Raw genomic sequence first — 13,236 nt, forward strand, 5'->3', positions numbered from 1 at the left:
CCCAAATACTCATGGTGCCCACCAAATTGGGTTCAACCTCATAGGCTGCACTTGCAAAGCCCTTTCTTTCTGGCTTGGCCACTTCAGCTCCTCGGAACTGCTGTCAGACAGGGCAGTGCCTCTGAAACGCGTGTGCTGTAATAGACATCTCCATCCCTGCTCTTATGGGCAGGGTGTGGGGACAGGAATGAAAATAATTAAGCCAAAGGCTTGGGCAATGAAGGACTCTCGCCCTGACCTGCTTGGGAGGTAACTGGGAGCACAGGTCTCCCTGTGCTTCCCAGGTGAGGAAGGCTGCTTGCCCAGGGAGCTCTCGGTGAGCCCTGAGCCAGTCAGACTGGCTCTCCCGTCTCCCCGGGGCAGCTGCGAGCACTGCAGCTCTGTCAGGCGAGGGGTTGCAATGGGTTATGGCTGTCCCTGACTCAGAGAGGAAAGGGCAGGCAGGCAGGGGAAGGATTTGCAGAGTTCTGGCTGTTTCCAAGTCTGGCAAGCTGAAAAAAAAATCCCTGTAATGCCAGGAAACCGCTCCCTGCGTTGTGCACCAGGGTGTCTCCTGGGTGGAGAAAGGATGGAACATGAGCTGAGTGGCTCTCCTGGATTTGCACCGGGGACTCCTGCTATCCCAAAAAAACACTGTCTGGTCCTGCCCACCTTGTGAGTGGGGCTAGTGGCTCCTCGGACTGCAGGGGTGGCAAGTCTCCTCCTCATGCAGGACCAGTCCAGCTCCTTGCAGAGGGGAAAGGCAGCAGTGCCTGGGGAGATGTTACATGATTTCTCCTGAGCTGTGGCCTAGTTTTAAGGGAGCCACTGCCCTCAAAACTGTCTGTCCCTTTCCCCTTACCTGCTCCATGCATTCACATTACAACTCACATTCCTGACCTACGCTGGGGCTCCTCGCTGGACTGACACCTTGCTGGGCTGATTCACACAGGCAGAACATTCTGGACTGATTGACTGGGCAGATTCCTAGGTCCCAGGCAAGGCTGGGGATGCTTCTTCAGTGGGGTGGTTGTGGTTGGAAAGGCTCCTTCCTCTCTGTCTTGCAGCTGGATAAAGACCAATATCAAATATCCTGAGCCTTTCTCTCTGAGGCTGTGCAAAGCCTGGGCTGGATGCAGAACGGGTCAGCTCCAACTTGGGTGTTTCCACAGGGTCAACACCATGGGTGTTCCCAAGGGGACGTGTGTCTGCAGGAGCACTGGTTGCTTTGCTGATATAGGACCTACCCATGCTCTCTTGCTTCTCTTGGGTCCTTTGGGAGGTGCTGAAGCAGAGCAAGAAGCAGAAATTTATCCCAGACCTGTAGCTCAGCCTCCCTGTCCTGACTTTGCTGGATGGTTTCTGCAGCTCTGGCAGCCAGCACATTCCTGCCAGCAATTCCCAGGCTGCTGCCACCACCGGAGATGTCGGTGGGAGGCAGAGAACAGGGTGTCTGCAGGCCCCCAGCTCTTTGAATCACCTGCTCAGCCCTTTGGTTGCTGGGACTTGCAGCTGCTTAAGCTGTGTTTACCCTTCCCCAATCCCTTTTCTCCCCTTTCCCCAGGCAGACTGAAGCCAGACAAGAAAGGGCAGATGCATCTCCCCCTCGACAAGTCTCTGCAGGTGAGCCAGGAGCTGCTTGGCACGCACACCTGAGCCACCTGGCCCTCCTGCCGTGTTAACCATTTTGTGCAGGCAGGCAGGAGCGGCGCTGCAGCGGGGCTGGGCAGCTCGCCAGGGAATGCGTGGGAGCAGGGGCTGGGGGATGCTTCAGGGAGAGGGAACGGCCCCACCGAGGATCGTCTTCCTGCGGCTGCAGGCGTCGAGTCAGGCCACTCCCAGTCTGGATCAGTGGCTCGCGGTGGCCTGTGGAAATGGAACATCAGGCCCATAGTTTTCATATTTTCCCTCCTCCTGCCTTGCCCCTTGCAGATGGGAGCCCCTGGAGAACCAGGTCTGTCTGGGAGCAGGGGATAGAAGGCAGAGCTGGGCAGTGAGCAAGGTGTTTTGCACCACTGGAGCTGGGTGAGATGGGCAAAGTCCACTCCTGGCTCAGCACGTTGGATGGCTCGTGTCTCTTCAGCTGAGCTGGACCCAGACTGGTCCTTGTAAGAGGTGTGTCCTGGCATGACGTCGAAACTGGACTCCCTGCAGGGCATCATGTTCCCTGAATGGGATCACACCTGCAATGCTGTCCATGTGCTTTCCTTGGGTTTCAGTGCACCTGCCTGGGTGGCAGTGGAACAATTTCTTGGAACTGGATGTGGGTATCCATCTTCAGGAAAGCGGCCTAAAAAGTAGCCTGGTTTTCTGAAAGAACAAAAGCTTTACTGAAAGTAAGACTTTCCCTCCAATCTATTTTCCTTGTCATGAAGGAGCCATGGTGACTTCTGTTGAAGGAAACGAAACCCAGTTTTAGTTCCGTGTTCTGAGAAATGTTTGAAATACAATGGAGACTGTCTCTGTATTGGTTTTCAGCCCAGGCAAAGGGCAAAAGTTCTTGATTGATTTATATTTCAAACCTCTCTCGCCCCACTTGTCTGCCTGGAGTTCCAAACCTCAAAGTGCCCAGCTCCAAGAGAGTATTTTTCACTTGGGCTCATTTGGGTTAAATTCAAGGCTGTTTTTTTCTGCTTCAGGCAAATGTCATTGTGATCCTTTTGGTGTCACTTTGCTGTTCCCAAGTAGGTTCCTAGAGAAACGGTAGGAAGCTGAACATGTACATACATCTCCAAAGCACTCGGGTATTTCCAAGTGATGCAACCTCAGATTCCTTCCCCACCTCCCCCCATTCCCCTTTGCCTCAAAGCCCTTTTTTAGCCTCAGAGATCAGGTTGGGTTTGGGTTTTTTTCTACTGTTTTAGATTTCTTGAGGCAGAGCCTTGCCTGGGGAGTGGAGGTGGGCAGCCCAGAGTAAGGGTGGTGCAGGCAGGATGGTTAGGGAAATGCTGACCCTTTGGGGAGACCTTGTTCCAGCCTGTAAGCCCATCTGTGACTCTGGCCTGACTGTGAAATCCTCCCATGGCCAGGACACATCATCAGGTGAGAAATAACATCAGCTATTTGCATGCAAGCTAAACCCATGGATCAGGCTGAGGAACGTGCTGTTTTGTGTGCAAGACCTGTTGTTTTTCCACCAGGAGAACTTTTTCATGTGTTAAAACAACAATTTAAGTTATTTGCTGTTTAGATGCTCTGTAAAACCATGGATTCTGGCCATTGGTGGCCATTGCTTGCTGGAAGATCCCAGGTTTCTACCAGGCCAACACCTCTAATTGTGTGTGTGTCAGTGTGACAGTGCTATGTGACTTCTCTCAGCCCGGTGTGGGAATGCTCTGGTGTGGGGTTTTGCTTGCTGAGGCTTTCACACAGGCTGTTCTCCCTAAAACCTGCCCTGTCGCTGACTGTGTGCCAATGAACCAGCCCAGGGAGGGACCGTTCCAGTTTCACTCATCCTCCAGACCTGTAAGCGGCTGGCAGCAATGTCAAACATGACTTGTCCCTGTAGACAAAGTCATGCTCGACATCACTGTAATTAATCCGATTCCTCGAGGTCGTGGTTCGAACATAACCTAATTGTCTTGGGGAGGCAACGCCCTCTGGATTCCGCGATGTCTTGTCTCAGGTGTAGGTACTGCGTGAAACCTGGGAAGCAGCTGAGCTCAGAGGGGTCTCCCGATCCTGAATTCTCCTCCCAGTGCTGGGGGCTCCAAGTGAGGGGTTGGGAACTGCAGTGGAGCCATGGTTTTGTGTGAGGACCTGCCTTTCTGCTGCCCACCTGCCTATGCAGCTCAGTCTCCCTAGGAAAGAAAAGTAGAGTGAAAACTTGTTTGCTGCTGGGAAAAGAGGCAAGCAGGAAGTTTATGTTCTCTGCTGGGATGTGGGACTGGAATGGTGAGCTCAGAGAGGGGAAGGAGAGATGCTTTCCCATCTACAAAAATCTTAAAAAAAAAAAAATCCTGCTCTCCTAGTGCAGAAGGACATACCCTTGTGAAATAACGTCATAAATTTCCAGCAAGGCTTAGGCTTTCCAAACTGTCTTCTGGAATAACCAGTGATGGTGTCTCTAGCCCTTGTGTGGGCTTAGGGGACCCAGGTTTCCCCCACTTGATGCTCCATGGGGGACTGACATGGTTTGTTTGCCTTGAAGGCTCCATCCTCCCCAGGACAGACCTGGGTGGATATTCCCTTGGGTCCTGCTGTTCCCCACAAAAGCTCTTGTTTTCATTGTGCTGTAACAAGGCAGCTGGGCTTGTGTTCCCACCAGCTCTGCCCTGTGAACGGACACGCGTGGCGGAAGAGATGGGGAACTCCAGTGCCTTGGTTCTCTATTTCCTCTGCTTGGGTTTTATTTCCTGAGCAGCTACAGTTCATTGCACGGGCAATATCCTGTGCTTGAGCCTTTGCACTGATTTTGTACGTGAGGGTAGGGCCCCAATTGCAGTTTGTCCTGCTGCCACACTCCTAAAACCCTCCGGGGAAGGAGTTTGGGCTCCTTATTTGCAGGGAACAAGAGTCCCAGTGGCGAGGCTGGGATGTGAAACAAGCCGAGTGTTTTGTTTTGTAGCTCCGTACATGGCAGCGTGGCTAAACGCGGAGGCAGATTTCAAGGCACGGTCGTTTAACTACACTGGGAACGTCTGATTCCAGGCATGCTTATTTCACAGATTTTAGTTGCACATTTCCTGGGCAACAGTTTTGCAAATGTAATTCTGCAGGTAGGCTTTGGGGGCTGAGGGCGGCGGGTGCAGCTGGGCGAGCGCTCGCTAGCGAAGGAACACGAAAGCCTCTTCCCCCTGTGCCTTGTGGGTTTGGTGTTGTTTTGTTTTCCCTCTTCAAATGAAGAGTTGGAAAACATCTGAGACCAATACTGGGGTAGAGTGGGAGGAAGGGAAGATTTTAAAGTCCTGGTCAAGATAATGGGAGCAGTTTCCTTTATGGATTATGAATTTGCTTTCATAGTTTGGCTCTAGTTTGTTTGCAGGGAACATGGTTGGGCTCCCACTGTCTTCAGCAAAGATGGACCAAAGTGGCTTCAGTGCAAGACAGACTCCGAATTTGGCTTTATCTTTTAAGGGGCCCATTCTGTTGCATGTTAGTGGGTCAAATTTTGGAGCTCTGACTCAGGCTGAACTTTCAGTGGCTTTTGCACCTGGAGATTTAAATATCTGTCTGCAGGGGAGGTGAACACCAAACGGCATCCCTAGCTACAACTCCTTGAGACGTTACCTCCCCCTTCATCCCCTCCAGCTGTTTATTATTTCCCTCCTGCTGCTGCTTACCACCTCCACGGTGTGTCAGAAGAACGGGACGTGAATGCTCCCACTTCAGCCGCTTCAGCACAAAGTCTGGCAGCAGCTTCCTTCCAGCTGCTGGGGAAAGGGGGTTTAGGGAGAGCTGCCAGCCTTTGCCCAGGAGCCTCGGAGGAGAGTGCGGGAGCTGTTCCACCGGCGCTGCGCCGGCAGCGGGAGCCTCCGGCACAAGGGAGCAGATGAACAAGCTGCCGGGGGTGGCAGCGGTGGTGATAACATCTGGACCCACCCGAGGAGAGCACTCTCCCGATGCTGTAAGTGTAGGGCTGCGACCTTCGCTGCTGAGCTGCCTCTGCTCCCACTGAGTTCAGCAAGAGTTCGGGGTCCTCAGCCTCTCGCAGGTGCGGGGTCGTGCAAGCCGCTGGCACTGGGTTTGATAGGAGCCACACCTGAGGGAGCGCGCTGGGACCGCTGCCTGCCGGGCTGGGCGAGTCCCTTTGGGATGGCTCCTGCCAAGTTCGCAGGTACAGCCTATTTCAGGGCAAGAGGGAGTCCACTGGAGCCAGCAGTTGAGCTGCAAAGCTCTTCCTGGGATGAGGAGTGGCTAACGAGCCACAAATAACCTTTAAAAGAGAGTTGCTGTAGAAGCCAGAGAGTCCCAGGGGAGCTGGAGCCTCCCCCACCTCCCTTTGCTGGCTGGCGGGGGGCTGCGAGCAACGCACCCCCATCACTCCGTGCAGGGAGACAGCCCCGTCGCCTTGCCGCAGCCGGGGAGGCATCGCTGCTCTGCCAGCTCCCTCTTCCCTTCCTTTCATCTTTTTTTCCTCCTCCCGTGGCCCCTCGGGTCCACCCCCCCCACCCCAGCCTCAATCCGATTTAAAAATCTCAAGGCAAATCCTGCTAAATAGGGAGATTTTGCCCGGCTGAGTCCCTGCCCTCCCTGGTCTCTCGCTCCCTTTGCCGTTTCTGGCCTGCTGGGTTTTGTGTTTCAGTTGTTATAAATAAAGCTCCAGGCACTGATTTGGGTATACAATGACACCTTGTGTTATTAGACAGCACAGGACAGACTTTGCAAGGGGAGCCTGCTCGCCCGCCCTCCCTCTCCTCCGCTGCCTGCGGTCTGCGGGCAGCCTCGCGCAGGCTCGGGGGTGGCTGCCAGCAGGTGCTTCTGCCTCCCTGCTGCTGCCTAAAATCACAGCCCTCAGACAGAAAACCCACCCCAGAGGACCTCGGCCCCTGCTTGGACTGGGCTGGGTTTAAACAGAGGTGGCGGTGGGAATTTTTGCCCTTAAAGAAGGGAGGAAGAGGATGATGGGAAAAGTCTGGACTCTCCCTGTTTTGTGCAAAAAGTGGGTGGAAGGTGTTGGCAGGGGTGAAGCCAGGGATGTCATTGTCACCCATCACCTCAGCCCTGCTGGGAGTGACCTCAGCTTACCCCCAATCACCCAATGCTGTGGAGCTCGGCAGGATTTCATCCTGCAGCTGTGTCACCTGGATCCTTCCCTGCCTGGCCACTGTGTGCCTGGCACAGGTGGGATCTGAGCATCCTTTCCCCTCACATGGCCACACTGCCTTCTCAGCCCACGGGAAGGGTTTTGTCTGGTGGAAGACACCTCATACCAGCCACCCTCTCATCCCTTTTGCCCCCTGGGGATGAGCGCTGGCTGGAGTGGGGGAAACTGAGGCAGATGTTGAGCCACGTGTGCCTGGTTTTGGCTCTTGGCATTTCCTCCCTCACTTCAACACTGAGATTTGGGGACAGAGCCCTGGGGCAGCTTTTTTGAGTTATCTCCTGTGTTTCACTGGTTGTCTCTCTGCAGGGAACTGGAGCCAGTCTCTGAGAGTCCAAACTGTGGAGAATTTGAAGCAGCAATTTAAAGGCAGGGAAATAAAAGTGCAGCCTGCAGAGGGAAGGTGGCCTCTCATTGGGGCTGAGTTGACTTATCCAGATTATTTTAATTCTTTCAAAGACTTTTGGAAGTGGGGTTTTTGGGCACTTTGCTAAGTGGTCCTGGGTATTACAATTTTACTGACAGTTTCAGGCATTATTTGAATTGTGTTTGAGAAGTCAATGAAAATATCAAATACCAAAATTCCCCCTTGGAAATTGTTTCTGTGCTTTTTGGTATTAGTTGTTTGGTTTTTTATTTCCCTTCTTTCCTGTCACCTGTAGATTTGGGCTGTGAGGATGGGGTACCCCAAAACCTCTTTCAAGCTGAATGAAGCATGCTTCACACTTGCTGGCTGTGTCACCATGGCCAGAAAAGCAGGCTGGGCTTGCTGTTTGCAAATTGTCTGTCCAAATTCCTCCTGAGGAACAACATGCAATGGACTTGGTGCCTGGATAACTGCTGGTCTCCCCTCTGCCCCTCCCTCCCCACCTCTCATGAAAGGAAGAACATGTAGGACATGGGGTTTTGTTTTTGTGGTCTTGTGTTCACTTGGACTGCGGAGATGCAGACTTAAGAAGAAAGTACTAAGTACCCTCTTTTCATGGTTTGTGATGCCCATGTTGCTTTATAAGGTAAATAACCCAAACCATCCAATAAAATTCCAACACTGTGCATTAATAGAGTAATGGAGATATTTAACGTATGCAGTAAAGCTGCTATTCCAGAGCCCTAGGCCTCCTTTAGTAGCTATAACAGGAGTGAATAAGATCTTTTCCTGCTTTTATTTATACACATATAATATCAAATATTACTGAGTTGTTGCTTGTTAATGTTAGCCAAAGGGGTTAAGAGAAATAAAAAGGGATTTTGCAACCATATCAGGGGAGAAAGAGCAAAAGTACGCCCATTAATAAATGAGGGAGCTGAATCCAGCAATGATATTGAAGTGACTAAGTTACTGAGCTGCTTTTAAAATCAGTCTCTGGTAAAATCAGTGGAGACAATTAGGAGACCTTGTCAGATACAATCATGGGCTCCCAAATAGAAGAGCAGCCCAAGAGGAAATAGAGAGGCCATGAGGAATAGGGGAATGAAGCCAGCAGCTGTTGAAGTCAGAGGAAAGGCTCATGTTGAGTCCATGTAGCTGTCACTGGGTGTTGTGCTGGCAGGTCAGAGATGTCCCTGCAGTGGGATGGGAGCTTGTGTCTCACCTGGGACACAGGAGAAATATGGGATGGGGTGGGAAAGCCTGGGGCAAGGGGGGTTGAGGTAGAAAAATAGGCTGAGCTGGGCAATTTCCATCTGTCCACATGGTAGAAAGAGCAGGGCTGGCATGGGGGGGAGAAGTGCTATTTCACACTCCCAGAAATGCTCCTGAAGTTAAAATTTTTCTCCTGTGTTGTCTGAGCTGTTGGAGGTGGCAGGATTGTGGGAAGAAGCATGGCATGGCACATGGGAGTGCTTACTGGGGGTCAGAGCAGCCCAAGGGAACTTAATGGACACAATATTCCAGTTCTGCCCAGTGCCTCTGCGCGTCTCACTGGAGATACGCAGCCATGGAATGAAAGCTGCAGGGAGTTCCTGTAAATGAAAGATGTAGGTGAGCAGAGGTAGCTGAATGGTGAGAGCACCCAGCATCATCCAAGGGTCACATTCTCCACTGTGGGAATTTTCTCAGGATGGTCCATGTCACCGTTTACATCCCCCTCCACATCATCTTGAATGTTTTCATTAGATGCACAAAGTGAAGTCAAAGAGGAAAGAACTACAGAGAAAGCCTGGGAAGATTTTCTGTAAGAGGGCAGAAATAACCACGCCACAAGGAAAATGCCAAGTGGATGTAATTGCAACAGAGATCCAGAGGAAAAGAGCTTCTTGCAGAACAGCTGAAGAACTGGAAGTCTTGGAATAAATGTCACCACAGGAATGGAGAGCACTGGTCTAACTGGTGTTGTTGGGGACCCATCTCCTGAGCCAGCTGTGGTCACAGAAAGGCTAAAACCTTCTGTTGTGTGCATCTTGTGTAAGGGCAAGATCTCCCATTTGATATTTTTGGGGCAACAGATGCTGAGGCCACGTGTCAGACAGCCCTGGAGACATTACCCTGGTTCCTTCTCTCTTGCTTGTGCTCACAGCACTTTTCCAGTGCTCAAGTCTAGGCACTACAGTGACAGTCAAGTGTAAACCCACTGGGAAGAGATTGGAGTAAAGCACTGCAATGACTTGGAGCCTGATGAATAAGTGCAGGAGGAAAGACTATAGGAGTTAAAGCCTTGGATTCTGCTGGTTACTTTGCAGGGATGTCCAGGATGCAAGAGACCAACTGCAGCCTTGAGTGCAGTCTTTGGTGAAATGATGCGTGGCAGAGACTGTTGCTGTTCTCTAGAAAGGAAGGGTGTAAATGCAAAGAAAGGGATTTGGAGGTATCCAGCCTTTAAAATTTCAAGTGAAGGTGGGAGCAGTAGGACTGACTCACACAAAGGAAAATGGTGACTGAATAACAGTTAAAAATCCCAGCAAACGAGCCAGCAGCAAGAGAGTGACTCTCCAATGACAGGCTGGCAGTGCCAGGTTTGAGTTGTTTTAAACACAATTATGCAAAGATCACAGATTAAAGGTGTTTTGCAGGAATATGGTAAAGGGGTAGGTTTGCTTCAGCCTTTTTCTCTTTGCTTGCCCTGAATTCCTTTGGCTAAACTTGTTGTTTTTAGAGGAATTGGTTCTTGCGGAGCTCAGCCAGGGCTTGCAGCTGTGCAGAGGGTGGGAAAGCTCCCTTGGAGTTCCCCAACTCCTCCTTGATGGGAGGCAGGCTGGCTGGTTGGTTTATTTGTTTATTTTGGTGCAGAAGGATAGGATTTTGGGATCTGAGTTTGATTCCTAGCTTGTGGGCTGTTAAGTGAATAACAAAATCTCTGTTCCTTGCCTATCATTCTGCAACGGGGATAAGGACCTTTCCCTCCCCACTCCCTGCTTTGTCATCCCTGTCACTTGCTGGGATGGCTCCTGATCTCCTGGCTGTGTGTTAGATTGACCTTCAGGTTAGGAGCTGTGGGAGGGGAAAACTGGGACAGTGTAGCCCAGATCTCTCTAAAATCCCTGTTCCTACTAACTGCCCCAAAATACCTGTTGAAAATGTTTGAAGAATTTTGGATAAGCAGCTTCCCAGTGTTGTGTGCTTTATTTGTTACAAAATTTGAAGGAGGGGAACTGCTGATGAGGTTTGAAGAGATTCCCCTTGGAAATGTAAAACCATGTAGGGATAATTTCTTGATTATTATTTTTTAATGGTGTTGGGACTAGGAGGATCCTTGGAAGAGTAACAGGATAACCAATCCTTTCTCTGCAGGTAGGAGACACAATTCTGATTCCCATGTGGCTGAGGTAGCCAATGCAGGGATGAGCACTGGAGAAGTATCCATAGTGTTGGGGAGATGCATCAGCTCCAGCTCTGCTGGCTTTTACTGGAGTCTCATGTAGGTTGGCCCTTCCTTCAACTTAATCCCATCCCTGCTCCTCTTTCCTCTTTCACTTCAGCTATTTAATCTAGAAAAATTCTTAATACATTTTTAATGTGCCTTCCCTGCATGCAGGTTTTCTTTCTCTTGTCTGTGCAGACACTTTTCACCCCCTTAATGTCCCCGAGCTGCACCCTGTGGTTCACAGTCAAGGTTGGGCACAGTGGGTTTACCCTGTGTGCTGGAGTGCCAACTGCCAGTGCTTTCCTCATGTCACTTCTGAGGCTCAGTGACTTTCTTCCCCCTTCATGTGAGTAAAGTTTCTATTAATCTGTTCTGGTTTAAATCTATAATATGCATCTGTGAGAGGGTGGGAGAGAGGCATGCAGACCTCACCCTGAAAGCCTAATCCATCCCCATTCCTAGACTCCTTCCAAAAGGAAAGGCAAAAAAGAACCACCTGATCCCCTCTTCTTCCAAGTCTCATGATTTACAATTGGCCTTTTGGGCCACTCTTTGGTGGGGGGCTGCCCCACAGAGTTAAAATTCTGGAGGACACTGATTTCTAGTGGTTTGCACACCTTGCCTCCTCCCCAGAGCCACAGGAGCCACTCGTGAAGGAGAACAGCACATTGGCCTCAGTGCCACCAGATGCATTTAGTCTCATGTGTGCCCATTTTAGGGGCTGGAAATTCAACCGAGCTTTGTCTTTGTGGGGGTGACCTGCCTCCAGTGCCTGCCCTCCTGGCATTGCCTCCTTTCTGGGTGGCCCCAAGGGGTGGCTAACGGGGGAAGTCACACACTTCTGCAAGATGATAAATCCTGCACTTGCAGAGCCACAGGCACATGGGCTGAATTTTGCCAGATTTGACCCCTTTTCTCTCGGTTGGATGTGTGTGACCTGGAGATGTCCCCAAGAAAAAGTGTCCAGCTCCCCTGAAAAGGATCGTTTATATCTCACTTCAGTTTCCTATTTAAACACCCCTTGCTGCTGGAGGTGACAAATTCCCTGGGTGACCCCAAAGGAGGTGGCTGCCCACTGTCACCGTGGTGGGGACCCGTGCAGGACACCCAGCAGGAGCCCACTGCCTGCCCAGCCTGCAGTCCCGTGCTGCTCCCTGCTCCAGCCCGGCTGAGCCGGGAGCTGGCTGGTGAGCCAGGGAAAAAAGAGGCTGCAGCAAAAGATGGAACAAACAGAATTTTTTTTTGCATCTAGAGGGGGAAGCACAGAGCTAAAAATAAAACGGGAAGATCAGTATCTGTCAGGCTGACGGCGGATTGGCTCTGTGGAAATGCATGTAATTACCAGGCTGTAGGTAGACATTTGCATGGAGCGAATAGCAAGCTACTGAGACAAGGTTACGCTTTAACCTTTAAGTCCTGAATCTGCTGGAAAACTAAGACAGAACTGCAGGAAATTAACTTAAATTAATAGAGTTGCTGTGACTGAGCCACATGTTATTTCGATGTGTGTCACTTCACGGCACAGAGTGTCTTGCTGCCCCTGTGCCCTGCCTCCTGGAGGAGGGAGATGCTTTGGAAGGAAGTTTGGTGTGCGTGGATCTCCTTCCTCTCTTGGGGATTCAACTTGACTGGGGAGAGGAGCTGTGGCTTTTCGTGGTCCATATTCCTCCTTTCTTAGCATCCTTTGAGTTGCCAGTCTCCAAAGGCATTGAAGGAATTTGGGCAAAGGGACCCCCATCCTGGGGGATGCTGCGCTGTTGGGTGGTGGGTGTGGGTGCAATCCAGGTGTGCTGCTCCATGGACGGCCAAGGAGGGGATGTGGTTGGGGGGTGGATGTTTTGTTGAGTGTCTAGAGCTTGAGCTCTGCATGCAGAACTCTGCAGGCACCATTTAGTGCTGAAATTGAACAGATTACAGCAAAGATGGTTCCTTTGTGCATCAGAACTGCTCCGGTGAAAAACACACAGAGGAACAAACCCATGCCAAAACAAAACTGTGTGCTCCCACTCTGGGCTCCTGTCGATGTTCCTGATGCTCCTGGCTTACATGCTGCCTGCTTCCCCCTCTTGCTGCTGCCCATCACCCACTGGTCAGGCAGCACTGTGTGATGGGAAGAGAGGGCCTCCGCACCAGGAGGGGAGATGGAGATGCCATAGGCACATTTCTCATTCCCAGCTGGCACAACCAGTAGAGCTGCTGCTGCTGCTGTGGGCTGCAGGTATGAGGAGCTTAGTCCAGCTGAGGATGGAGGGGAAGGGGGCTGGAAAACACAAGGCTTTGAAGCCTGCGGTGACATTTTGCTCTCTGTTGTTACCATGCTGCCTTGAACCGTGGGTGTAGTTTGGAGAATCCAAATTTTTCCAGCCTCTTTGCTATCCATGTTGGCCAGGCAATGCTTGTTTCCAAAATTACTGCCTTTTTCCCTCCTTGCCAAAATTACTTGCCCTTCCCTCTATCCAGCTTGGGGACAATCTTGTCCACTGTACTGAAGTCATGGCTTGGCTCAAGCTGGCTGTGCTTCAGAGCTGTGCAGCAGAAGCTGAAAGTAGAAAAAGTGTGGTGGGACCAGGTGGTGCAGAGCATGACCACTCACCTCCCCAGAGGGCTGGGCCACCAGGAGCTCAAGCTGCTCCATTGGCTGCTCATCAGCTTCTGAATCCAATTTAAGGCTCTGGCCCTAATCTTCAAAGCAAC

The 13,236-nt window shown here is 51.2% G+C and overlaps 2 long non-coding RNA genes across 4 annotated transcripts in view; both read left to right on the forward strand.

The window, feature by feature from the left end:
- The first annotated feature begins 5,261 nt into the window (after nucleotides 1–5,261).
- The window catches only part of LOC138119656 (uncharacterized), an 85,305-nt gene continuing 77,330 nt past the window's right edge, over nucleotides 5,262–13,236 (forward strand). For all 3 annotated transcript variants that reach the window (XR_011155568.1, XR_011155570.1, XR_011155567.1), the window contains exon 1: nucleotides 5,262–5,545. This is a non-coding gene — a long non-coding RNA (uncharacterized lncRNA). The remainder of the gene's footprint in view (nucleotides 5,546–13,236) is intronic.
- On the forward strand, nucleotides 8,424–10,990 carry LOC138119658 (uncharacterized). Its single transcript, XR_011155571.1, has 3 exons — nucleotides 8,424–9,694; nucleotides 10,470–10,596; nucleotides 10,714–10,990. It is a non-coding gene; the product is annotated as an uncharacterized lncRNA (long non-coding RNA).

The sequence above is a fragment of the Aphelocoma coerulescens genome, chromosome 17 (genome assembly GCF_041296385.1).
Source record: "Aphelocoma coerulescens isolate FSJ_1873_10779 chromosome 17, UR_Acoe_1.0, whole genome shotgun sequence".
Lineage (NCBI taxonomy): Eukaryota > Metazoa > Chordata > Aves > Passeriformes > Corvidae > Aphelocoma > Aphelocoma coerulescens.